Consider the following 27,036-nt stretch of genomic DNA (forward strand, 5'->3'; position numbering starts at 1 on the left):
ATCATGTGAAAAGTGGGCGGGGCCGGTACAGGGCGCATTAAAGCCCTGTTACGGCACTGTTGGAGGCGGGCCACTTGCACATGTTAGACCCCTGATGCAAGATATGAATTGATGATAAAGACAATCTGCGACTGTTTCTGATTGGTTGAATGCATCTGAATCCCTCTCACTTATGTTAATACTATTGTAACGTGTCTGCCGTTATCAATTCACAATTAATACAGTGATATTTGCAGTCAGATTACCATTAATCTTTTAAAAGGGACAGTGACACTTCTGTGTGTATTGATTTGAACTTTGGGCCTGATTCAGACCCGCTCACAAGCGCACAGCGCTCGCAAGCGGTTCGATGGTCCCCCACTGCACATGTGCCGCCTCTGGTGTGCGCCTGCGTGAGACCCGTCCTCCAACTGCAGCTCAGTCGCTACGGGTCTCGCTACAAGATGAGGCGGCTGTCGATGGTGAGTGACAGCTCACCCCGTTTTGTAGACGGGGAGGGGGGGTGGCTGCACAAATGCAGGCGTTCCCTTAGGAACAGAGAAAAAAAGGGATTTGCTCTCCAGCACACTGCAGCAAAATCAACAAAAAATACTTAAATCCTACATGATAATAGAGATTCATTCTTAACCACACCAACATGGGACACAAGGCCTACAATTTCTAACGATAGCTAAGCGTCTGACAATTGTTTCTAAATCCACATTCAGAACACTCTCTCTGAGCATATCAGTGTCTGTGTTATACTTTAATTGCCACAAACACACTGTTTCTATATGTGAAGTAAACATTCACAGTATTTTTGTGTATTTGAATTACTAGTGCCAGATATGTCCACAAGACTTGTTTGTCAGCACTGAATATATAAATATATGTGTATTCATGATTATGTAAAGACTTTAACAGTGTGCAGTAACACGGCAAATGTACACAACTCTAAAATAGCGCCGTGCACAATAATATTATACTGACTACGCCAGATGGCGTCGTGCAAATATTATTTTTACAATTTAGGTCTCAGCCAACCATCCGGCTTCAACAGCTTTCAGCTTATACAGTTATTATGCAGTACACCGATTTGTAATTATATGACCCAGAGTGGGTGCTACTATTATGTAGCAATAATTATGTTGGGGTGAGCGTTTGGAAGTGGGCCCCCGGAGTTGTTCTGGCTGGACCTTTTTCAGGGCATCACCACTTAATTCACATACTGTAGATATTTTTTATCACTTTTCTAATAATTGTTTGTTTATTATTTATGTCATTTTAATTCTTTCTCATTTCATTCACTCTTATTGATTTATCTTTACACATCTATTCTTTACACTTCACTATCACCTTTTTTCCCCTTTTCGTGTGATGCCCTGGGGATGGTCCTTGGCTGGAATTTTTTGGGGTACCTTGCTTCTCGGATGTGAACCCCTTAATGTTAGGGACGCCAGTATAGAGGAGCCTTGACGATGGCCTGGCGCTTATTCATATATTTGCAAATGTATGTAACTAATGCCTCTGAATCTCTATTATCATGTAGGATTTAAGTATTTTTTGTTGATTTTGATGCAGTGTGCTGGAGGGCAAATCCCTTTTTTTCTCTGTTCAGTGTAAACCCCGCCCTTTACAAGCACCTGTGCTGTCATTAGCTGATATGAGCGACCACCATACCTTTTGTCCCCTTAGGAATGCATGGCGTTTGTGGGCGGCCCTACTGACATCACTAGTGATGTCAGTAGTGGACTTCCTGCTCTATTAGAGCAGGAAGTCTACTCGGGCTTGCGGGAGCCGAGACCCTACCACAGGGTCTCGTAGCAAGCCCGATGGTCACGATAATCGCAACGGACTCCAGGCCGTTCGCACAAGCTGTGGGTGGTCACCCACAGCTTAGAGAGTGGCAAAAAGAAGAAAAAAACACGCCCTGATTCAGAGCGAGCGCTCGCCAGCAGCGAGCGGCTCTGAATCAGGCCCTTTGTCTTTGCCTCTTGTTCTAATTTCCTTATAAATACTCAAGACAACTTTGATACTAATACCTATAAATGTACAAATGTACTATATTGTATATGAATTGTGTACTGTAACTTCAAATAACACTGTCAGCCACATCTCCAATATGCACTCCGGGAGTGATGCCCTGATATAGAGCTTATGATGCTGACATGAAACAGCTGTCGGCTGCTGTTCATCAAAGCGAATGTTAAGCTGGGAGCGTGGCTCAGGGCTGTAACTACGGTTGGGCGAACTTTACTGTCACCAACATTTAATGTATGCTAAAGAAGCGCTTGTATAGTGGATAGTGCTTAAATGTAATACCAGCAATAGTGAAACATACACACAATAACACTCAATACATATAACGTAGATAAATGTTTAAGCGCTTTCAGTGAAAAATGAAGTGTCCTGAAAAGGTTTCCCCATTAAGACGTGGGCACTGGATACCAGGGTAAGTGGGATAAACTGACCCTACCTTTCCCTGTGTAAGATCTTCTCCGTGCGGGGGCTGGGTGTGTCCAGGCGGCTGCAGTATAATCAGCTGTATGACAATTCCGTCTGCCGCTTGTAATATCAGTGGCTCGCCGGAGCAGCGTCTTTCTGCACTCTTCTGCCTGGTGGAAATCTGCCGTTCTCATGGAGAGGAATTCGCGCTCACTGGAATAGTGACGTCAGGGGTAGTCTAAACACCAACGCGTTTCATCCGGTAGGACTTTATCAAGGTGTTGCTGTGAAGCCCTTGTTCACCTTTTATCCTTGTGCTAGCCTGGTAATTGGCTGGTTAATTATGTCAATTAGACATGTCTCAATCCCGCATATGTAGCCGGATAACGGGATAAAAAGCTGGGCAATCTAAAAGTGTGCTTTTCTTTAATATGTGTATACAATAAAAATGATAAATGAATTTTATTAATAAAATCTGTTTAAAAGTAGTGTGCAGTTATAATTGGTTTAATAATAAGCCAATTAATGTGAATGTAAAATCACAGAATGCTAACAGACAAACATTTACATTACATTATCAGTAGAGTGTATCATGTTGTTCCATTTGTTGCTGGATTGTATCATATAAACAATAAATAAATAAATATAAAATCAATCAGTCTTTAAACGAAAAATTGATACAGATTATAATTTGAGAAAAGCTCCTAAATCAAAGTCTATATTTAGACCCTTGGGGTGTAGGGTTCCAATTCTGTATATCCATTCAGTTTCTGTTCTTGAAATTTTTTCTATATATTGGCCCCCTCTCCAATCTTTTTCCACATTTTTAATTGCCATAAATTTCATTCCTTTAGGATCTTTGTTATGGTGCATCAAAAAGTGATTGGAGACACTGTGTGTGGTTAGACCTTTATGTATGTTGTAAACATGTTCTCCTATTCTTGTTTTTAATTGCCTTATCGTTCGGCCCACATACTGGAGTCCGCAAGGACATTCCAGTAGGTAAACCACACCTTCGGTGTGGCAGCTCAAACTCTGGGTGATGTTGAATTTTTTCTTGTTCGTATTGGAACAAAATTCTGTAATCGTTTTGGTGGATTTCTTGCCTGTTTCCCTGCTGGCTTTACAATTTAGACAGTGATTAAATCCTTTTTGTTTCTGTGTAAAATTCAGTCTCTCTGGAGGTATACAACTTTCCGTAAGTATGTTTTGTAGAGTTCGTGCTTTCTTGTAGACAATACTGGGCTTGCTGGTAATGTCACCAACATTTGCCTGGCAGGGTGCCCTCCCGGGGGGGGTGCCTAACCCTGACCTCCCCCCGGGGGTGCCTAAACCTTACCCCCCCAGGGGTGCCTAACCTCCCCCCCAAAACCTAACCCCGCTATGCTCCCTAAAGCTAACCCCCCCACGGCATGGCTAACACTAAGGGACTTACCTCGTTCGGGCTGGAGTCCTTTGGCGTTCCGGTGTCGGGATTAAGATAGGCGTTGGCATTTTGACACCTATGTTTAGTCCCTTGTTGGTATTCGGATGTCGGTATGACTACATCCCACATGACCTATAGTCTCATTATTTTGGAGTGGAGTCCGAATAATAATAATGGCATTAGGCCCCTTCCCATACACCCACAAATTGTTGCATTATGTCCATAAGTGGGCAGGGCTATGATTGTCAGCCAACCACTATAGAGACGGAGTCAAAGCTATCTTCAGCTTAGAAGACAAAACTCATCCATTAGGGGGGTTTCTGGGTACTCAGAACCCCCCACTTTGTGCGCCACTGATTAGCATTCAGTCCGCATCGGCCGTCCAGAATTGAGAATCAGAATCAACCTCAGTGTCTCTTTATGGTTCAAACTTTTATGCTTTGTCTTGTATAGAGAGTCTCCATTTATTATGGGAATTTACATTAAGGGGAAACCCAATAAACCAGTCGCTCAGGTTTATTAATGAATAACGATGTCTTTAGTAACAGCAGTTTCTCTAAATTAACATTTGTGATTATGTACAAAAACATCTAGTTAGCAAGTTGTATTCAACCTAGGGTGGTACAGGACATGGAGCCAGGCCGCTAAGACCTCCGGCAGGACCTGGTGTTTGGGAGGCACCCTCATTCAGCAAGTAGCCATGGCATGTGCCCCAACACAACAGGCATCATGGTCATGGCATCATGGAGGGCTTGGACCAGACTTGAGTAGTCAGTACCTGCCCCTCCCCTCTCTGTGCCCCTTCATGGGGCGACGGCCCTTACAAAATTTTGTCATGGAGCCCAGAAATGTATAGTATGTATGTATGTATGCCTCTAAATAGTGTACATATATTATACAGGAGTTTACAATCAACAAATGTTTATTTATTCTTATAAATTACGGATAGAGAGGATCTTACAATCTAATTCCCTACCATAGGTGAGAAGGTAACTAATCTCCTAGGGGTAAATTTACTAAGAATCGTGTCTGGTTGAGAGTGCGATCACCAATGGTTTGACCATTTTTTACAACTCGCACATTTACTAAAGGCAAACTCTGCCTGGCTGCTGATCAACAGCCAGGCCACTCAAAGCCAATCAGTGGCCGCTTACTCTAGTAGCGCCGTCTGATTGGTTGGCAGCCCAGCAAGTGCAGGAAACCAAGTGTGTTCCGTCACTTCCCGGGGAAGGGCTGCATGCGGAAACACATATAGCTCTTCTGTCCGAAATGTTTTTTTGTTTTAATGGCTGGAACTCTACTTTAGAAGAGGACAGAACCGCACCAAGAGGTAGGTGAGTATTAATTTTTTTTTTTAATGGAAAAACGGGGATGCTACTGGAGAAGAGGACCGGACATCAGGGACAAGGTGAGTATAGTGTGTATGTGTTTGTATTTAATAAACTTTTACTTTGGTGAGTATGGTGTGTGTACTGTGGTTCTTTTAATATATTTTGTACAGGGGGTACTGGTGCCGGCCGCACCGGCACAAGTGCCAAAGAGCAGGCACACTGGGATCTGTAGTCCCACTGTAAAAAACAATATTATACATGTATTATTATGACTATTACCCCTGTACCCACCGGCCAGGGGTGCAGAGAAGAGTCCCGTTCTTCATCCCAGGCATGGGGTGCTCAGGAGAGGGGGACCCTTTTATTGGGGGTGACCCCACCACCCCTGGGATCCCTGGCCTGGGCTGACTAGTTTGGGGTGTTAAAGCTTTGGCCGGGGGACCTGGTGAAAGGGTCCTCTGGCTGTGGCATTACACTCCGACTAGTTTGAGCCCGGTGCTGGTTTTATATGGGGATCCCCACGCCAGTTTTCCCCGTATTTTCAAAACTAGGACCGGGTCACAGAGCCCAGTGCTGGTTATGCTTTTGGGGGGGAACTCCACACATTTTTTTTTTTTTTAGATTTTTTTAGGTAAATTGGAGTATTTCAGCTGTCAAAAGTCTCCCGTGTTTCAGCGATGCTGTGAGTGTTTCAACTCGGAGCAAAACACGATTCTTAGTAAATTTACCCCTTAGTATGTATGTCAGGAAACATGGGGAGAACACACAATTTGCATGTGGGAGAGAACATACAAACTCCACATGGGGAGAACATATAAACTCCATGCAGATGGTGCTCTGACCAGGATTAAACAGAGCTATGAAGCAACAATATTAACCTCCGTACCACCAAGGTGACCGCAAATATTGGTCCGGACCATAAATTTGGCGATTCTACTGTATTTGTGGGCGTAGATACTCTTTAACATAAAGATGTGTGTTTTAACATTTATTACAAAACGCCTTGAGCTGCACTCTATGTTACAGTGTATATCCTCCTCTTTTATCGTATTGTTTTATTATGCTTTAGAATAATGTTTTGATGGTCTGCCAGCAGGCCCGTATTAAGCAACTGTAAGAGGAACATTCTGAGATGCCGTGCCCTCTCTTAAGGAACAGCAGCACGGGAAAGCCTTTCAGTTAAACTTAATGCCATGGTTGCTGTTTCCTTCTTAGAACAAACAAGGGCGGCGTGCAAAGATGAGATGAAGTCGCTGATAACCGCGGTGGTTTTCCTAATGGGTGACTTTGTCTCAGATACTTTGTATGTTTTACATCTAGCAGAATCTAAACATTACATTCGTTCCAAGTCATGGCCTTTCAGCACAATTAATCATTGATAAAATATAATATTTGTGATATTTGTTTTCACATTAAATACAAATGATTTAAGTGTAATTCATTAGTTACAGAATACAGCTTTGGCAATTTATATCGCACATTATAATCACTTTTAGTATGTTAGTTTATGGGGTACGTATTGTATTGAGGTGTGGGTTTTCACGATCACTGGTTTTCGGCGATGTTGAAGTCATCGCGTTCCCACACCTAGAGATAAAATGCTGGAAATCCTGGCAATGCATTGCTGGGGAAGGGCGATGGTGATGCCATTTGCAGTGCCACTCCCCACCCCGCCTACCAGGAACCACGTTCTCCACGGGACTCCTGGAGTGGGAGCTGCAGGCGTTGGTAAGTATGTATATAATGTAGGAAAAAGGGAATAACTTCATGTGTGGTTTCACACCCATCCATGATGAATTTCCCTGTCTTGTGCTCTACATGTATCAAATCTTGGAGGGAGATAAAGTGGAGAGAGAATTAAAGGACCAATCAATCAGCTACTAACTGCCATTTTATAGGCTGTTTGAAAAATGACAGCTAGGAGCTGATTGGTCGGTACTTTATAACACTCCAAGCTTTGATAAATCTCCCCCATCAATTAATCAATCGTTCGTTCCATCCTTCATTAACATGACAAGGTCGCATGCAAATGTGGGAGCATGTATATTGTGCATACACACTGCACAACATGCATTATATGTCGTTACGATTTGGCCAAATGGTAACAACATCGTCCCAGTGTGTACCCGGCACAACTCTCTCCACTTTATCTGTCTCAAAGATTTGATAACTCTCCCCACAAGCTCCCCCCTGCTCTGTGGAGCATTGGAGTCTGGGAGAGTGGCAGGAGAATCTAGCACGGTGCCTGGACATATACTGTATGTATACATTGGTCACCTTGTAGACTGGATTCGAGCTGCTGACCTGGCTGGGAAGGAGGTGTTTCAGGGCAAATGGACCCCCCCTACATTTGCATATCCTCTTAATCTTAACTTTACCTCTTTTCACACTTCTACCTGCCCTCTCTCTTCTGTCGACCATCGGTGTCTCACCTTCCCACTGATAGCCACATCTGCCACCACGACTTCTACCATGGGGTTGGGTATGAAATCCCGGTGGATGAATAGCCGCAGGATGAAATGTCGATGTCGGAAGCCCGAAACAGCAGAATCCTGATGCTAACCCTACCCCTCCCCCCCTAACCAACCCTAACTCTCCCTTAGGAGTGCATAACCCTAAAATTCCCGGGGTGGTGCCTAAACCCTAACCCCCCCTTCCCGCATCCTAAACCTAACCCTCCTGGGGGAGTGCCTAACCCTAACCTCCCCTCGGTGGTGCCTAACCCTAACCCCCCTCCTCCTAGCCTAACCCTAACCAACCCCAGAAGATTCCTAACCCTGTCCCCTCAAGGGGTGCCTAAACCTAGCCCTTCCCCCCCCCCCCACGGCTAACAGCTAACCCTTACCGCTTACCTTCATTTGGGAAGCCGTCTGTCGGGCTAAAGATAGGCATCGGTATTTAGATTTGCTCACTGCACACGGAAATTATATATCTATGTGACTTTATATAGTGTCTGTACCAGCCTGTGCTTCTGTATCCTGTGGTCAGTTTTATCCCCCTTGGCTCTACGGAACCCATGTGCCACCTAAGAAATAAAAGATAATAATAATTACAATATGCCCTCTCCTAGCCGCATGTCACGTGGCACCTACATGTCAGGAAACATCCTGCTGAGATTGTGCCCATGCCCGTTCTGTCCATAGAGAAGATACAGTACAGTAGGTGCGGGATAAGATGGGGGAGAGAACGGAAAGTGGTGTCTGGGGAGATGGAACAGCTGGCACATGAAAATACTATAATGTTCCCGTCTGTTGTAGCCATCAAGTAATCTCCACTATCCTCAACAGACCCACACCCACACAGGAAGGCTTGTGCGATGAAATGGACTTCCACAGCACACATGTTGATCTGGTCCTCGGGGACATCTAAACCCCCTTTTAACTTGGTTTATTGAGACAAAGAATAATGGCAAAGTAATGATGTGAATCAGATTGGCTCTGGCCAGACATTGAGTTATGAATGTCTGGACCTAACGAGAGAGACAAATGCTTCTGCTGGTTACGTGGCTGAGGGCTGAGAGTACCCCAGCAGATGCTTTCTTAGGGGGCTATGTATTCATAATCGCAACGGACATTTTCATTTAGAATGAAAATATCCCAGCTATGTACTAAAGCGACTTTGAGTCCTATGGGAGAAAAGCACTATATAAATAAAATTATTATTAACTGTAACTGGCAGGGACAGCGGCATGTTGGAGGAAACTTTCACATTTGTGAAAGACTTTTCCGGGGGAATCTGATACTGCGAAAGGCGCTGAGTGTCAGATACGGGAGCCGGAGACGGCGGGAAAGGGAACTTAAGATCCCTCTCCAGCGAGATTGCCTCCATAGTCTTAAATTAGTTGAGATCATCTAAGGATGGCATAAACCGACAGGGTCTAACATGGACAATGGGGACTGCGGTCTGCAGCGCTAATTAGCCTTTTACAGGCGATTTCTGTGAAATCTCCTGCATTAGACTGTTAGCACATACCAACCATACATCATCATTTTATGAAAAGAAGCTTGATAAATAGGCCCCTTAGAGCCATATCCAATTAGCAGCGAAAAGCTGCGTTTTGGCGAAAAGTTTACTTTTGCAAACTTTTTGCACTAAAAGCGGTGACTAGTTTTCACCATCTCAGAGCAGGTGAAAAAATTTGCAAAACCCCTATTTTGGGCTAAAAAATGTGGGGACTTGGTTCAGCACCCCCCTGGATTTCCCCCCTCCCCCCTCCTAATGACTAATTAGGCAAAAATAATTTTTTATTTAACTTAATTTTCCTAATACAGACGTCATTGTTTTAGGTCAAAATGTAAAGTGTTGGAAAATGGGTCTAAAGTAGTGTGGTAGGTAATTTGGGGGGCTGTATGGATGGGACAAGTTTTTGGGGATTGTAAGTGGCTGCAGTAGGTTAATTGTTTTTTTTTTAAAGTATCCTAAAGTACTGACCCAAAAATATACAGTAATTGCACCCATTTCTGTGTACCCCTAATTTAACTACAACATTTATTTTGGCCACTTTCTATAATTTTTCCACTGTTTTAGATAAATGCATATTACAGCCATTTGACACATTTTAAAAAACCCCAAACTTTTTCATTTTGTCCAATAATTCACTTCTAAAATATTGTCCCATGTTACGTTAGCTTTTTTTTGAGGGGGGGGGGGGGTGATACAGGCACATTTCCCCAATTTCAGTGGCACTTTTTGCTGCTAACACCAAGTATTTTTTTGGGGAGCGAATGCCGCATTGTGTCTTTTGTAATAGGATTCCCCGAAAAGCTGCATACGCGATACGACTCCCTGCTGCTCAATGTGAACGTTTTAATCGCTAACGCAGCAATGTGTATAAACCATGCCTTTGTCCTACACTGTATTGTTCTGTAAAGCCGCATACACGCTACACGCACGATAAGTTGGACGATGTCATTATTGTTATTCTTGTTCACTTATATGTTTATGCACTTTGAAAGATGCTGCGGAACACTTGTGGCGCCATATAAATTAAGGATAATAATAATAATAATAATATGACCTATTAGTTTTATACGAGATACTGTGAGTTCTTCAAGACACTAAACCAACAGGAGCACAATATGCTCACTTCTGGAGGTTGAAGAGCACTTTCTGGGCTCAGTAGGAAAATGTAATGGTAACTCACCAGCTATGGGCCGTATTCAATTAGGAGCGAAATCCCGTTTTCGGCAAAACTTTTTCGGCGATGACGGACTGTAATTTTCGTCGATTTCATTTATCCCTGTCTTTTCGCCGGTGCGAAAACGCAAGGCAATGCAATAGGCGAAAAAAATTTTGCCTATGAATACCCGGCGGAAAAAAGTGCAAATGGTTTTGGGGTGCAGAGGTGCGGAAACCCCTCTGCACCGTTTGTACACCCCCCTTGACACAAACTGCATAAAAGAACGCAGAAAAAAAACACAAAGGACACCCCAAAAAAGCACTTCAAAAAAGTGGGTGAAAAAATTCAAAGTGGGGGTACAAATGCAAAATAGCCTTTGGGGGGGGTCTGCAAGTATGGGGAGGTGTATTTTGGATTGCAGGTGTTTGCTGAAGGTGCTTTTTAATGCTTGACATTAGCCATTTTTAAATATGCTTGCACCCATTTTCATGTACCCCAAATTTGATGGGAATACTTATTTTCCTCAAAAAAGGTTGCAAAATGCTTTTCTTCACCACTTGCTCAGACACTAATAGCGCCTATTTAGACCATTTAAAAACCCCAAATACCTTTAGTAGGGCTAATCGGGGGTACCCATAGTGAACCCCCATGTCAGAGCATCTTTAGGGGGGTGTCAGGATGATTTCCCCAAAAATGCCTGGACTTTTCGCCAATTTAGGTTTCACCTGGTCCCATTTTCGCACATTTGCAATTGCATACGGGGATACGCAGGGACACGCAAAACCTCCGATGACAGCAAAAAGTATGGCAGCGGACTTTTTGCTCCTAATTGAATACGGCCCTATGTTCTAAAGAACATGTTTTACAAAGAAGCTATGGGGCAGTGTCGCAACCTGATATTGGCAAACTACGGAAACTTAAAATATATGTACTGTATATCAGAAGAATTTCTTCATAGAGGTGGGTTACAAGACTGGTGGTCTCTTGTGTCATTAAAGTGCACTTCGTGTCATCTACAAAAAAGTACCTAAAAAGATGCGTGTGATTGGAGAAAACAAAAGTCAAATTGCCGCAATATGCAGAGATATGGAATGTTAATTTTCATGGCTGTACCGCTCTTATCAATAAATACGCCCCTTATACACCCCAAATTAAGTCTCCATGTTTGTGGACTATACACCCAGTGAAATCTAACAGGAGTTGCTTTACTGGCATACATAGGGCCCCATTTACTGGCATATATAGGGCCCCATTTACTGGCATACATAGGGCCCCATTTACTAAAGGGGCTAAAGGGGTTATACCTTCTTGCTGTATTTAGTAAACAGCGGTAATCTTAGATTACCGCTGTTTGTACAGCATCGCTCTCGCCATCTAAAAGATGGCGAGAGTGATGCGGGCCCCATTACCGGCAATGGAGACCCGGCGGTGCCTGTCCGGCTTCAACGAAGCCTTCCAGGCACTGCCGGGTCTCCCTGTCATGTACATGCGCATGACCCTGGAGCCCCGTCGCTGGCAGCCTAACGCTAAATGGGGCCCATAGCTCTTGTTATTATTAATATTCATTTGTATAGTGCCAACATATACCGTTATACTTTATAATTGGAGAAATAGCTAAAATACTTTTGAGTTTGAACAATTCTTCTGTCACTATTTTCTGATTTGTTTGTTAAAAAACAAACAAAATAAATCTTAGTATTGTGCATTCTATTCATTTCCTAAATGCTTGTTGTCAGTTGTTATCAAATGAGACTTTTCATACAATTGAGAGGGAGTCGGCAGCAGGGGCGTATCTACCCATTGGCCAGGATGGCACCAGCTGCCAAGGGGTGGACTACCCCTGCTAGTCCCCCGGTCCCACAAGTGTAGGGCAGACCGCAGTGAGAGCGGTCTGCCCTACACAGTTTACAAACACACAGCCGCCAGCAGCGGCTGTGTATTTGTTATAGCAGCCAGCCAATGAGAGACGTCATGACGTCTCTCCCGTAGTGTAAGAGAAGAGCCGGGACTCGGAGCGGACAGCGGCGGTCACGTCAGGAGCAGGGATCGGGTAAGTTGTATTTTTTTTTCTTCTGCGTGTGTGTGTAAGCCACAGGGGGGACACTGTATAGGGGGTGGCCGCTACTGAGGGCACTTTATGGGGGGTGCCCACTACTGGGGGCACTGTATGGGGGGGCCGCTACTGGGGGCACTTTAGGGGGGGTTGCCACTATTGGGGGCACTGTATAGGGGGGACTACCACAGGTGGCACTGTATAGGGGGGACTACTACTGGGGGCACTATAGAGGGGGGACTACTACTGGGGTCAATGCAGCATAGGGCGGACCACTACTGGGGGCACTATGTAGGGGGGACTATTACTGGGGGCACTGTATAGGGGGGACTACTACTGGTGGCACTGTATAAGGGGGACTACTACTGGGGTCAATGCAGCATAGGGTGGACCACTACTGGGGGCACTGTATAGGGGGGACTACCACAGGTGGCACTGTATAGGGGGACTACTACTGGGGGCACTGTATAGGGGGGACTACTACTGGGGTCAATGCAGCATAGGGGGAACCACTACTGGGGGCACTGTATAGGGGGGACTACCACAGGTGGCACTGTATAGGGGGGTCTACTACTGGGGCACTGTATAGGGGGGACTACTACTGGGGGCACTATATAGGGGGGACTACTACTGGGGTCAATGCAGCATAAGGGGGACCACTACTGGGGGTATTGTATAGGGGGGACTACTACTGGGGGCACTGTATAGGGGAGACTACTACTGGGGGCACTGTATAGAGGGACTGAGAGGGGGGGAATCTGGTTCTAATTACATGAACCTGGGAAGCTTGAAGGGGACAGGCGGGGGCCTGGGTCTGACGCCGCCCCCCTCCTCCCTCTTAACTCACAGCAGTCTCCTCTGCCTGTGGCTTTACACCGGGCTGAGGGGTTCACAGTGCTGCAAAAACATTTTTTTTTGTTCCTAAGGGAGCGTGTGCATGCCTCCCGCTATTAGGCCACTCCCCCGGGCCAGCTGTCCACGCCCCTTCCTGCCACTATTGCACTGCGGAGAGAATAGAAAAGGTAATTAGTACACAATTATCCAGACATATTTTTATTTCATACAGTATTTTACAGACCAGCTTTATGTGGGGTTACACGTCTACTTTAAACTAAGACTTGTTTGATAGAACTACATCCCCATAATATTTAGTCATAGGAACACATTAAGGGGCCTATTTTCAAGTAATGTTTGTGGGATATTTCCCGAAAACATCTATTTTCGTGGGATAGCTGCAAAAAATTAAGTATCTCCTGAATGTACTGAGGAGGGACCGCAGCCAAAATCTCCAATATCAGCTGCATAGCTCCAGGTGGCGTTATCCTATAGTAGCTTATGGGCTGCTAATTCGCAAAAATGACCAGGAGATGGTTCCTCCAGAACCCTCCTCAGCAATGGCCACCGCAAATACATGGTCAGCAGGTTGCGCATGTGCAGAACGGCCCCAGCTCACAACATAGAAGTAAAAAGATTGCCGATTTTGAAGTCAGAGCTGACGAAACGCGTTGGGTGGTCCTGCAGTTCCTCCATTGTTCACCATATTGGAGATCAGTTCCCGTCAGGAGCAGCCACCTTTCTGAAGTGTTATCTTGGATACAGATAAATTCCATCCTCTAAGAGTTTTGGTGAAATTTGTGATTTGTTCTGATTACATTTTATTGAGGTATGGATTTTATACCTGTATACCTGTACCTATACCTGTATACCTATATTATTCTTTGAAACATACTACACTATGATTCCGTTATAGATGATTTGGATTGTTTATCTGATTTATCCTAACAATTAAAGATGCTGTGGATGTAAATACTGCAGATGGACATGCTCACTATGAAAGGTGTAAATCCCCCGCCCCCCACAAGTGTCTCCCATCGCAGAAAAAAGAGAAAACGATGCCATGGCCAGGGTAAGTGTAGGGGTGGGGGAGGGACTGGGTCCAAATAGTTAAAATAATTAAGTTAAGATAATTACAATTCTGTAAGGTAAAGGTAATGTTAGCAGAGATAATTCAGGACATTGTTCTTGAGTGCTGAAATTACAGAAGCAAATCTCACCAGCTGTTTCTTACACTGAAGACATCCAGAGACAGATTAGCCACGGGGCAGCTGGGGAGGCCGCCCTGGGTTGTGTTGTTTAAGGAACTAAAGAGGCATTAATGAAACATGTGAGTACACAGGTGAGTCCTGAGTCTGTTTATGGAGGATCATAGAGTGGAGGCCTCTGGAACTGTGCAGGTGAGTGAATTCCATCGAGTCAGAGCTACAAAGCTAAAAGCTCGACCACCCAAATTAATTCACGGAGATTCTAGGTACTGCGAGTAGTCCTTCATCTACAGATTGCAGTAAGCGAGGGGGACAGTAAGGGATCCCCGGGAGAGTAGGCATGTATGCTCAGGGCTGGACTGGACCACAGGGGTACAGGGGAAATCCCTGGAGGGCCCCACCCCCTCCTCTAGCTGTCATGTTCCAGACTGTACTGAATTGTAAATTGTTACAGTATTGTAGGGTAAGTTACCTTGTGGAACAGGACCACTGATAATCATTGTTTCCTGGTTTGCTTCTATAAAAGCTACACCAAGATTTGTCTAATACAGTGTAGTTAGCCTAGTAACTGTGGTGGCTGGCCACACCCTCCCTGGTTGATGACCACATCCATTAAGCATGGGCCCCAATCACTGTATTTCCCCCGGTGGGCCCTTTATGCCTCAGTCCGACACTATGTATGCTTCAGGTACCTTGGGCCCTGGTCATGTAGGCTTTGAAAGTCAGAAAGCCAATCTTAAAATAGATTCTCAATCTTATAGGCAGCCAGTGATGGGTGTAGAGAATGGGTGTTATGTGGCTGGAACGGGTCTGGTTGGATAATAGCCTGGCAGCTGCATTTTGTACTAGCTGTAAGTGGTGCAATTCTTTTTGCTGGGAGATCCAATGTAGAGGGCGTTGCAATAGTCTAAGCGTGATGATACAGATGCATGTATGAGTTATGCTGTGTGCGCTATTACAGAGATTGTGCGTTTAATACATTTGTGCTGCTGGGAGTAGTAACACATTATTCTTTTTAATAACATCGCCAGCATATCATATTGACAAATTTATTGTAGGGACCCCAACAAGTTAGTCGCCCTGGGGCCCCCACAAACCATAGGCCGGCCCTGCCCATATCTCATCAAATGTCAGTCTCCAGTGTCCTGTCTTCTATCTTTTTTTTTAAAAGTTTTTACGCCAGACTTCTTTGAAGACACAGGCCCTAGCCCAACTGTGTCACATGACTGATTTTACACTACGACCTTTTAAGTAGGGATGTGCGCCGGACCATTTTTGCCGGATTTGGATTTGGATTTGGTTCTAATTCGTCGTCCGGCTTTGGATTTGGATTTGGATTTGCCAAACTGCGGTGACTGGCTTTGGATTTGGATTTGGATTTGGATTTTTTTACAAAAATTGACAAAAAAAGCTAAAATCACATAAATTGGTCTTTTTTTTCTTCCTAGAGTATTATTAACCTCAATAACATTAATTTCCAGTCAATTTAGACCATATCACAGCTTATAATATTGTTTTCAACATTATTGGCCAAAGGTTGCAGTGAGCTGACTGGTTACTAAGCGACAAAGCAGCGGCACAACGACACAGACACCACAGTATAAAGCACATCTATGACACATTGCCACACAGCAGTGGCAGAAATGAAAAGTAGTGCACCCACCCAGTGGGGTACGGCCAGCAGAGTCACAGTACTTGTTTACAAAGTGGGCTACGGCCCTAGGAGTCACAGTGCACAATCTTATTAGCATTACACCGCACATAGGGCCTGATTCACATTACACCATAAAGTAGTGTCTCTTATTTATGTTACGACACACAGTAGTGCCCCTTTTACACAATGCCCACAGTAGTGACCCTTTTACACAATGCCCACAGTAGCGGTGTCCCTTACACAATGTCCCCCAGCAGTGGTGCCCCCTATGCAGTCCCCTTAGTAGTACGGTCCACTATGCAGTGCCCCCAGTTGAATGCTCCCCAGTAGTATGCCCCCCATTAGCAGGCCCCCCCAGTAGTATGTCCCCCATTAGCAGGCCCCCCCAGTAGTATGCCCCCCATTAGCATGCCACCCAGTAGTATGCCCCCCCAGTAGTATGGCTCCCCCAGTAGTAGGCTGCCCCAGTAGCAGGCCCCCCCAGTAGTAGGCTGCTCCAGTAGTAGCCCCCCCTGTAGTATGGGCCCCCCCTGTAGTATGGCCCCCCCTGTAGTAGGCCCCCCCAGTAGTATGGCCCCCCCAGTAGCAGACCCCCCCCAGTAGTATAGCCCCCCCCAGTAGCAGGCCCCTCTGTAGTATGGCCCCCCCAGTAGTATTGCCTCCCCCAGTAGCAGACCCCCCCCCAGTAGTGCAGACCCCCCCCCCAGTAGTATAGCCCCCCCAGTAGCAGGCCCCTCTGTAGTATGGCCCCCCCAGTAGTATAGCCCCCCCCCCAGTAGCAGACCCCCCCAGTAGTGCAGACCCCCCCCCCCCAGTAGCGCCCCCGGACCTTTGACAAGTAAAAAAATAAAAAAAATAAAACTTACCTGTATCCCCGCTCCCGCGCCGTCCGCTCTGTCACACGCTGAGGAGGGAGCCGGAAGACGGAGCTCATGTGTGAGCTCCAGCCGGCTCCCTCCGTGCAGCAGCCAATGAGAGTCTGTGTGACTCTCATTGGCTGCTGTAACAAACACACAGCTGCCGCTGGCGGCTGTGTGTCTGTGTCTGTGTAGGGCAGAGCGCTATCACTGCGCTCTGCCCTACACGCGAGGAGACCTGATGTCGGATTCTCTAGTGAGAATCCGACATCAGGCGGCCGCCGTTCGGCCCCGAACGGGGATCCGAGTCAGGCGGTGAACACCCGAACAGGGTTCGGGTGGACTCGGATCCCCAATGTTCGGAGCGGTTCGGATTCCACAGAATCCGAACCGCTCATCTCTACTTTTAAGTATGGTATCTGATCACCAGCGAGAGCCTTTTACTACAAATGTACGTCCATTATTTTTTTTTATTGCGCCGTTTATATAAAGGCCTCTCTGTGTGTTTACTTCTTCTGCCAGCGAGACACCAGCGTGATCAGTGTTACTCTGAATTAAGCACCTGGAGGAGAGCCAGAGACCAGACTGATACAGAGCTCACAGCACCCAGGCCCGCAGACCAGACACCGGCTGTGTGAGAGGGAGAGGAGACGTCCCTTCTGGCCTGTTGCTATGGGCTGCATGACAGGATCTTAAAATGGCCTTCCTCCTGTCTATATTTGACCTGACCTATGAGACAGCAGAGGGGGGGATAGCACAGCCTGCAGAGCACTGCACACAGCTCGCCTGTTACCCCCTCTGCCTATTATCCTGTGTATAAAGTGCACTTAGTTTAATGAGATTAGCACATGACAGGCATGATATATTGCTGTGGAGTAAGGAAAAACGGCGTGTTGTGTCCGACTAAAGGAAACTTCACCCAGAGGGACAATGAGCGCTACAATTTGTGAGAGAATAATGCGTATAATGACAACAACCAGTGTGCTGTACAATAACGTATGGAGAAATCCTATTGCAGGTGCTGTTTTGGTATAAACGCCTTAAGGAGAAGTATGATCTTTAACGCCTGTTCAAATATGTATGAGACGTCCTGGCCGAGCCTATCATATCATGGCTCCCATTTACTAACGAGTTCTATCACCATAACGAGTGATAAATGTCACTGTGCATGATAGCTGGTGCTCCAGCCAATCAGCTCCCAACTGTCATTTTTCCAATGGTGCATACACACGGTCAGATTTGTCAGATGAACGATTGAACGATTTTTACAATGATTTGAGCGATTTCATCAACGATGAATGATTGAACGATTTCTGACAGTATTAAAATGAATGAAATCATTAAAATCTGACTGCAAACACATCAGATCTCAGAGATCATTATCTGACATGCGGGAAAGCGCATCGTTCGTCGATGCATGCCCCACATGTCAAAGCTATGAACGATTGAATGATTTTTACCATCGTTATCGTTCATACGGTATCTGACACAAAATCTGACCGTGTGTATGCACCATAAGAGTTGACAGGTGACAGTTGGGAGCTGATTGGCTGGAGCACCATTTATCATACACAGTGACATTTATCACTCGTTTTGGTGATAAAACTCATTAATAAATGTGGTCCCATGCATGTGGGCAATCATGGAGTAAGTAGACATAATGGGTGGTTTTCTTATGGCTAACTGCAGACACTGCGCTATATGGTCACAATGTATTTTCCACCGCTGGCCTAAATACACTTTAGGGAGGTGTGGAGACCTGTAGGCTTCTGAGTTGTAGCAAATGTAGCAATAGTGAAATATAATCCGCTCTCATTGTGGTATAATAACTGCCGGGAGGTTTTGTTTTGGTCACACGTGACTTTCATATGAAGCTAAAACCCAGCCAATCTTCTATTCTGAGCTTGGATTCAGTTGAGTTTAGCTTGTGATCACTGATTCATGTCCAGGTTAATTAACCACAGCTCATGGCATTGGATGTGTAGAAAAGGGCAAACTAAGCAAAAATGTACATGACAAATGTTACTTGAACCAGTAGTAAAAAATTATTTTGACGTGCCCCAAAAATTCTGGTGATGCAGTTCCTTCTCCCATTGACTTCCCTAAGTATACATGGGAGCTGTTTGGGCTTTCAGTTCTATCACAGTGGAACTGAAACAACAAATGGGATTTACTAAGTGCCATCTAACCCCTAAGAAGAGCAGCGTGGGGTCACTCATAGTTGGTCCATGTCGAAGTATAACAACAGCTAGAGGTTAAGTAATAATTGAGAATCCACACTGGAGGGACAGTAGGTGGCGCTGAAACTTAAATTGTAGCTGTGTAGTTTGTCTTTCTTGTGGTGGAGTAATTTCTTATGGAATCTTCTTGGTAATCCTATTATGTTTCAAATTAAACAATCAATTTAAATCAATGTATTTCAATGATAATAAGTTGTCTATAGTCTGATAACCTCTAATCATCATTAACCTACTTCACTAATATCTATATAACTAGAAATGACGACAGACACAGAAATTACTATTTAAATAAGGTCACAACTTTTATTATTTATTTTTAACTAATCAAATTTTTATTAGAAAAGAAGGTGGCCAAAGAAAGCATTGCTAATCTCAGCTCTAGCCCAAACATTCTTCACTATCAAATGGGGGGAGGCGGCTGTACACCCCCCGACGCAAACTGAGCTGTGGAGGCCTAAACTCCCCCATCTATTGGCTTAGCACTGCTGGGGCCCAACCTTAATGAAGAAGCCCAGGTCCCCCCATTGGGCAGAGACAGCTCGCCCTGCGAAAGGGAAGGTGCCCCCAACAGCTACCACTTGCGTCCACTATTGGCCGCTGAGAAGCAATGCTTTCCCGCCTTGTTGATGTTTGTTATAATTTATTCGATTTATTAGACAGAAAATACCATCCATTCAAAACAAACAACCATAAAGACAAACAGCAAACGACCACTAAATTGAATAAAATTAATTGGGTGGGTGGGCAGGGAATCCTGGAGCAAAGAGGAAGTCTTTAGCTTCCACTTAAACTTTTATAAATTCTAAAGACCCGCCCTACCTATGTTCTGATAGGACAAAGAAACACAGGTCCTACTGACCTGTCAATCAACAACTATGTAACCTGGTTTCTTTATTACTATCGGCTCCAAGCCTGTACACTTATGTAGCTTTAGGCTTATGCAGCCTTCAGCTACCTTTATATGATCAAAGTCTTTCCAAAGGAGCTTTGCAAATGGCAGTAATGAGATCTGTTACATACAAACTGGCAAAAACTATCGGGTAAGTAGAACAGATACTATGACATTGTGTTTTATATACTGTCCCGTCATCTTCATCCTTACCTGTCAGTGATACATAGCATTCAATGGGGGAGATTTATCAATTTGTGGAAAGAGATATAGGCCTGTATTCAATTAGTTTTGCGTATGCGATAAAGTTTCGCATGCCGGACTTTTTGCCTGCATTGTGTATTTTAGCCGTGGAAACTTATCGTGCGCGTCCCCGCGATTCACCCTATTCAATTCCAAAAGACGCGAAAACGGCGACATGCGAAGTCAGAACAGGCGAAGAGTGGTGTCAGAATCGGGGAAATCAGCCTGAACCCCCCCAAAAAGATGCAGAAACATTGGGAATCAATGTAGTAGTGCCCGATTAGTCCTAATACTACTGTTTGGGGTTCTTAAGTTCGCACAATTGCCACTAATGAGCGTTTTTGCACAAGTGGTGAAGAATAGCATAAAGCTGTATTTTTTGGAGAAAATAAGTAGTCCTGGCATATTTGGGGTACCTGAAAATGGGTGCTAGCATATTTTAATGTCTCTAAAGTGCAGTTTTAATAATTGCGAATTTCCACCCTCATAAAAGCACCTGCAATCCCCAAAACACTTCACCCCTTCTTAGTGCACCCCCAGAACCTTATTTTGCAAGTTTGCGAACTTGTCCCCCCACTTTGTGCTTTTTCGCCCCCAAATTCAAAGTACTTTATTGGGGTGTTCTTAAGTTTTTTTTTCTGGATTTTTTTGACACAGTTGTCCTTTGGGGGGCTGTTCCAAGTGTTCTGAGAGGTTTCCCCACCTTTGCACCCCAATATTAAAATTTTGCACTACTTCTCTCCTGCTATTCAGAGATTAATCTTTTTCACCTATTACATTTCATTGACTTTCCGGGAACACAAATGCTGGCTGGAATTGAATACGGAGATAAGTTTCCGCCAGGCAAAAAGTCGCAATCGGCGATACTTATTTGCGGATCTCGGCTTTTCGCTTCTAATTGAATACGGGCCAGAGTGGAGAAGTTGCTCATAGCAACCAATCAGCTTCTACCAGTAATATTTTTAGATCAGCCTATAAAATGACAAAACTTCTCATTTTTTCTCTCCAAGCTTTGATAAATCTCCCCCAATGTATCTTTCCCCGCCTGAGCAAACTCCCAATCATTATGTATAGATTTCACTATGTCATCAGAAATCCAAACTACAGACATCCCTAATTTATCAAACTCTGGATAACAATGTGCACCAGGCTTTTTTTCTAAGAAAAAAGTTGCCGTTGTCCCCTAGGGGCCTATTCATTTTTTAGACCTGATTGGCCTCTGATAATGAAGTAACATCTCGGAAGACTTGTGGTGGTGGATATTAGGGTGCTGAAGCAATTCAGTAACACTGACACCTGTGCTGCTAATTACTAGTGGTGAAAATTTACACTGCATGGTTTGACCTCAAAGTTTTATTGTGCATGCGTAGAGTAGGGGGAATTCAGGGCCCGATTCAGACCCGCTGGCTAGGATGCATTCGCACGCAGCCAGCCGACTGTTTGCATTCTGCGCATGCATACGCATTGCAATGCGCGTGCGCGAACCAGTGGGATAGATCGGGAAGCGTACGCTCGCTGCACATAGACTGCCCGACTGACTGAGTGACAAGAGAAGACGTTTGTGGGTGGTGACAGGGGCTGTCCACTAGAAACGGGGGAGTGGAGGTGCGAACACAGGCGTGCTTGAGCGTCTTTACGCCATTTCAGAGGCGTGCATAAGTAAGAGGCAGCGTCATAGTACACGTCACTTGGTTGTATTTCACACTGAAGCACTTGCAGTGATTGCGGTAGGGTACGGTCATCCACAAGCGCAGCGTTCGCTTCCGATGGTACTCGATGTACCGATTGTTGCATACACATACACTGGAGATGACGTGCGCAAGTGGGTGTCTTAAGACAGGCTTGTGGGCATCTGCATACACAATGCGATTGCACACTAAGACATAGTGGGCGTGCTAATGCCTTGCCATGCGATCGCTTGCCTTGCCGAAATTTGCATACGCATCTAGTGTGCGAGCGCATCTAGTGAGCGGGTCTGAATCAAGCCCTCAATTCAAAGCTCCTGAAGCTATTTAATTCACCACACTGTTTGGGCAGACTAAAGGAATTCTTCTCGCACCCCGCTGGGGATCTGACAAAATCCGACAAAAGTGCTGGGCGTGCAGCTGTTTGCCGGCTAAGCACGACACTAACAGCTGCCACTTCAGTCGGAGAATGGCTGCGAGCAGAAATTCGACTAAAGTGCCGGACGCAATGTTTTTTTTCAGCTTAGCGCAGAGCTAACAGCATCGTGGGCGGCAGTTAAGTCGGAAAATGCCGGTTAGTGCCATTACTAAACCCACGGCTTAAGGCGCGTTAACCAGCATCTCCCAACTAAGTGGCAGGCGTGGGGGAAACAATTGAATAGCTCTGGGAACGCCTTCCTGGCGCTATTCACATCGCGTTCAACTGAATTGCCCCCTTTGTTAGTAAATAATTTGTCACGTACATATAAATCAGGAAGCTGGAAGCTGGGTTTTTACTCGATGGGTCTGAGGACCTCATTCAGAGTCGAAGCGGCCGCACGCCACCGATGTTCGCTATACTGCGCATGCATAGAGTTCGCAATGCGCGTACGCAAACTAGCCGCTACGATCAGAAATTTCTCTCTCCTTGAACACAGCCAGGTCGGTAGTTTGAGTGACAGATTGAGGCGTTTGTGGGTGATAACAGGGGAAGGTGCTTGAAAACGGGGGAGTGGAGATCCGAACGCAGGCGTGCCTCATTATGCGAACGGCGTTTTATGGGAGTGCATACGGTTTATGGGAGTGCATGCGGTTTATGGGAGTGCATAATTAACAAAGTAGCGTCATGGCACATGTGACATGGGAGGTTTTTACACTGACATGATCGTAGAGCTTAAGAGAGGGTATGGTCAACCTTAAGCTCTACGACCAGTGCCGATGGTTCCCGATGGTCTCGATTAATCCTTATATGCCCGGCGATGACGTGCAATGCGTACGAGAAGGGGGCGTATTTTTTTTCATTCCGGCTGCTTCCTCCCCTTGGTCGGCCAGCTACCGATCCGAACTTAGGGACGCAACTTGCGAGGGAATCATTTGCATATCCGGCCCCTTTTCCCGTACGACCGTGCGGCCGCTTCGACCGACTCTGAATGAGGTCCTGATTCACAAGTGGAGGCTAATGCTGCTGCGACTTTTTGTGCAGCATGATTGCGTCTTTATGCTAGTGCCACAGCCGATAGGATTTGTACAGAGACGCACACTGGCTGCGACGCTAATCCGCCGCATATTGAATTAAGTGCAGAGTGATAAACGACCAACCAATCAGCTCCCAACTGTCATTTTTCAAACACAGCCTGTAACATGACAGTTGGGAGCTGAGTGGCTGGTAGCTTATCACTCTCCACTTTATCACTTCCCAGAGCTTCATACATCTGCCCCAATATTGACTGCAGGTCTATAAATACTTTCCACTGCAATATAGATCCTATCCCGGGCCCCAGTGACAGCGTCTATGGATGAAAGACGCTTTTCTTCGCATGTGTTTGCATTATACACTTAATGCACAGAAGGAGCAGAGATGAGAGGCTGGGTGACATCTTTATGAGATGTGCCACAGATGAGCCCCCACTCCCCCTGTCTGCCCTCTAGCTGGGGCCACCGCATAGCTGAAGAACTCATCTGGGAGCCGGCTGACAGCTCGTATACTGGGAGGAGGGCGATAAATCACTCTGCCTCAGATACCAGATCACAGTGCTCTGTCTCACTCATACACAGCTAAATGGAAGGGAGGGTCCCACTGCTGAAGTACAGCCAGTCGTTTGCTCTCTTTGAGGGGTCTATTTACTAAGCAGTGTTAGGAGACAGAGTGAAAAAGTGATAAGGTGCCAGCCAATCAGCTCCCAACTGTCATTTTTCAAACACAGCCTGTGAGATGACAGTTAGGAGCTGATTGGCTGGCACTTTATCACTTTTCACTTTGTCGCCTAACACTGCTTAGTAACTAGACCCCTGAATCTGATTCTGAGGCGGCTGCGAGTGCGGCGTCTGCCGCAGCCAGATTTACTACTTTATGCTAATCCGAGAATCCGTCCTCTACAGGCCTGATTCAGATGATATTGCAGCCATGATGGCATCTATTGCCGCAGCGCAACTGCGTCTTCATGTGAATGCCACGGCGGATGGACTTCGTACAGAGATGCCCACCGGCTGCTGCGCTAATTCGCCGATGTGCGTATTAAGAAGCATTATCTGTGGGACCATCGGACATGGCACCAGCCGTAAGGAGGTGCAGAATTGCCATTTGAACATGGCCACCGGCGTCAATGCTGCTGCAGCAAAGGTCGCTGGCAGCGATGTGCCCACAGTCTGCTCGTGTCTAGCCAGCCACCTGATATCACCCAGAAATGCGTATTAAGAAGAAGCACCATCCGTGGAACCATCAGACATTGTGCCAGCCCCATGGAGGTGTAGAATATGCATACTTGCCCACATTCAGCTCCCTCCTTCCGGGAGGGAGCTGAATGCCTGCATTGCGTGGGGGGTGTGGCCGGGCTATGATGCCGTTTTGGGGGCGGGGCCGGGGCCGTGACCGCACGATCGCGTCATCGTGGCCCCGCCCCCTCTTCACAATGCCGGAAAAAAGGCATTGTGAAGCAGGGGGCGGAGCCACGATGACGCGATTCAGCGCAAATCGCGTCATCGGGCCCCCCGCCAGCGGGGGTTTTTACTATTAGTCTGGGGGGGTAGGCGGCAGCCGGGAGGCTTGCCTGCCTTTCCGGGGGGTTGGGAGCGGCACCCGATATTCGGGAGGCTCCCGACCAAATCGGGAGGGTAGGCAAGCCTGAGAATATGCGTCTGAGCAAAAGCGCCGGTGTCTGTGCTGCTGTGGCGAAAGACCCAGTCGCTGACCGCAATGTGCTCACGACACGCCCGTGTCTAGCTAGCTGCCCCCCTGTTACCACCCAGGAATGCCCACTGAAATTGCCTCTCTCTGCGTCCAAATTCGTTTGGCGGCAACCATCGGCGCGACGGTGCAGCTTGGGCGCATGCACAGACCGAAGAGAACATCCGACGCTAGCGTGCGGCATCGAAAATGCGTGCACCACAGGATCAGGCCTTCTGTATTTCATCACTTCGCTCCTCGTTTAGAGTTAGGAGCTGATCCAGGCAAAGGGTGCAAATTCGCACCAGGAAATACCATGTTGTAAACAGTCCTTTATAATGTCCAACTTAATACCACTTTACTACCTCATTCACGACAGAAATAAGATTATTATTATTATTATTTATTTATATAGCGCCACAAAATTCTGCAATGCTGTACCCTTTGCAGAAACCGCACAATGCTTATCGAAGGGGGCATGGCCAGTTGGGCTGGGCACATCATCTTGGCGATGTAGTTAGGTCTTGCTGTTGGACCATGGCACCAATGCATACAATAGTGTAATTGACACCTAAAATGTAGAGATCCAACAAGCAAAACACAAAAGAAAAAGGCAAAACACAATAATACCATAAAACTAAGCAGAATAATTATTAGGCAAGGTATAGCACAAATACAATGTAATGCACAACATGCAAGAGGAATGCTACCAGGAAGCACATGACAGACAAAGTGGGAGCAGACAACAAAAGAGAGGGCCCTGATCCTGAGAATCTACTATCTATGCCAAGAGGGGCAGGGGTGCGACACAAGTAGGGAGGCCAATTCCGGGTGTTTTTTTCAATCCCGGGATTCGGGATTGAAAAACGTTCAATCCCAGATGCCCGGGATTGAGTTAGTTAATGGGGCAGGTGGGCACGGCTGAAGGGGCGGGCCGGCGTGAGGCTGCGGAGCGTGACCCCTGACATCACGTCACGCTGCGCACAGCCAGGGGCCGGGGCAGCCAGGCAGCGTCTGAGCCTGTGATGCAGGTGCTCGGCGATACCCGGCATTAAAAAAAAAATACTAAATCACACCTGGAAACATTAGTCCCGAAATCTCGAGATTAGAAGCTCCAATCCCGGGATTGATATCCCACTAATTTTAGGCCGAAATTCTGGGATCCCGCCTATCCCGGGACTGGCCTCCCTAGACACGGGGAGAGAATGTGGGAAGGGGTAGGCTGGACCACCATCGGTAGATTTAGATGGGAGACAAGTATGCCTGGATTTCTACGTGTGCTGAATATGAATATGTGTGAACGCCCACATTCTGCCAAGGGAATAAGGCACATATTGCACGTTATGGTTTCATGTGGTATTAGTTGGTAAATTAAAAGTCATAGGGGAACTGGTTTTGTAACTGTACGGTATTTGAGGGCAGGAAATCTGACTAGGTTGTGTATCCTGTGTCTTAATAGCAATGGTGATTGCATTAAGAGCCAGGCCAAGCTTCATTGAACTGTTAATGCCACTCAGGAGAGGAAATGTGGAGGTCATTAGGAACTTGGAAGCATCTCTCTGAGGGCATCCTATGGCCAGGAATCCAATTAAACAAGGCCTATTTGCTGGGGCCACATATGATTACTTGGACTTGTGAAGCAGGAAACCATTCACATCAGGTATCTGCACCTGGCCTTCAGTTCTGATTAGATATAGCCAGATCAAAGACATGTCATATCTGAGCTGGTTTATGAGATAAAATTGCCGTCTCATTGATAGCTGGAAGCTTGGAAAATCATATACACATAGCTGACATTAACATACAGGTTAGGTGCGATTTTCAAATCACCCAAGATATGGAACATCTCAACAATCCCACATTGCAAACGCATGAGATTTACAGTCATATAATAGCTAAAATAAAGATGATTCACCCCAAATTTTATGTAC

This window comes from Taudactylus pleione, unplaced genomic scaffold (assembly GCF_031769625.1).
Source record: "Taudactylus pleione unplaced genomic scaffold, aTauple2 ptg000442l, whole genome shotgun sequence".
Taxonomy (NCBI): Eukaryota; Metazoa; Chordata; class Amphibia; order Anura; family Myobatrachidae; genus Taudactylus; species Taudactylus pleione.